The 1,702-nt window shown below is 41.6% G+C and overlaps 1 long non-coding RNA gene across 1 annotated transcript in view; it reads right to left on the reverse strand.

The window, feature by feature from the left end:
* Positions 1 to 356: 356 nt before the first annotated feature.
* Positions 357 to 1,702, reverse strand: part of LOC146206586 (uncharacterized) — a 12,951-nt gene continuing 11,605 nt past the window's right edge. The window contains exon 2 of the long non-coding RNA XR_014703271.1: positions 357 to 423. This is a non-coding gene — a long non-coding RNA (uncharacterized LOC146206586). The remainder of the gene's footprint in view (positions 424 to 1,702) is intronic.

Here is a 1,702-nt window from a genome sequence, read left to right on the forward strand (position 1 = left end):
AATATTGTCTACGAAACATATCTGTGAACTTTTCTTACTTCACTGGTTTTGCAGATTATTTCCTGTCTCAAAAGGAATAACAGAAATACATGTGGTTCTATGACACATACAGTAAATACTTACCTTTCTAGGTAGGCTACAAAAGGGAAGGCAGTCTAAACATAAATGTGTGTGTCAACATGGTGTTTTGGCACTGGAGTGTTTATCATGTGCGTTATTAATGAATGAAAAGGCACATAGGTAGGAATACTTTATTTTGACACTGAAGCTATGGCCAACGTGTGTAAGTGAAGTGCAGACTTTTAAGCACACTGTTGAGCCAGTAGCACAGGGAGCAGTCAACTTGGACCAGGGAATGCCATGCTTTGAAAGGTGGGCAGCTGTTGTGATCTCTCGACTAGCATCAGTCACGTGCAGGATCGGCTGTCATGGGGAGAAAAAACAAAAGTATGCAAACTCAGAACAATAACAAAACACTCAGAGAAATTCAGAGACGTACCAAATTTAAATAAAAAGATAACAGGACTGCAGACTATGCAGCAGCTAATATATTCTAATAGTGGATTTGCATATGATCACTACACCCTCAAAAAGGAAAGAAGCACAAATGCTGAATTCTTGACTCGTCAAAGGCACCAGACCAAAAGAAAAGTGTGCACCATGTAGCATAGCTCAAGAATGAGAAAAGCCAAAACAGCAAAAAGGTTACCCTAAGTAAGGCCAGTACTAGTGCTCTCTGCATGCGTGCGACAATGTATCACTGCAGTGCACATGCACAGCAGAAATGGACACCGTGGGTGGTAAAGAACTGATATGAAGTTATCAACACTGGCCGCAGACATCAGAACAGACAGGTGATTGTGCTTTGGTATAACGCAAGCGTGCGGGCTTTGGTAGGTTATGAAGCATATAAATAAACGTTGAGGCATCTTGAAAACCATGTGTGCACATTTTCATTTGCTGCTGCATCCAAGAAGTTTCGCTTGCACTGTTCATTAGACGACATGCGTTGCTCTCGGATTGTAGCGTTTGTCAACTACACAGCATGATTCCAGAATCGCGACTGATTCAGCTGTGGACTTTTCATTTTCTAAACTTGCAAAATCCTTCCTATGGGCTGTGAAAAAGAATGAGGAACTGTTCCACCCAAATGTAGTCGCTCGCACATGATGGCAGCCACAAGTCATTTTGTGCCAAACAGTAGTTTCCATACAAGTAACAAGAAGTTCTCAAACAATATGACAGGACCATAGCTATTTACTTTGAGGGTGGCCACAGCAAACAGGCAACAACTACAAGATGGCCAAATCCCTCACCGAACTGCAGCACCACAACAGTTGCTACAATGCCAGCATCATAAAACCTCTGGCTGTCTTTGATATAAGGTCCTCATCACAAATACACCAGTTCATGTTGTTAAGGAGGCTGTCCATGAGCATCTTACTTCTCAAAGCAGCTAAAAGTATTGCAAACAGAGACCAACACTTGACTTTAAGTGCAGTAGCAGCACTGCTAACATTCAGTGTGTTAATGGAGTATAGACACCCTGAAACAGACAAGACAAAAAATCAATTATAAAGTATTTAGCGGTTGAAGATAAAAATCAGGTGATGATCTGTACAGAGTAATGTCTTGCATGTCGTTAACAAGCAAAATGCGACCAAGATGAGGTGCATATGCTCCTGTAAGATGAAGTGCTGCG

The sequence above is a fragment of the Amblyomma maculatum genome, chromosome 1 (genome assembly GCF_055883805.1).
Source record: "Amblyomma maculatum isolate TAMU_Amacu chromosome 1, ASM5588380v1, whole genome shotgun sequence".
Classification (NCBI taxonomy): domain Eukaryota; kingdom Metazoa; phylum Arthropoda; class Arachnida; order Ixodida; family Ixodidae; genus Amblyomma; species Amblyomma maculatum.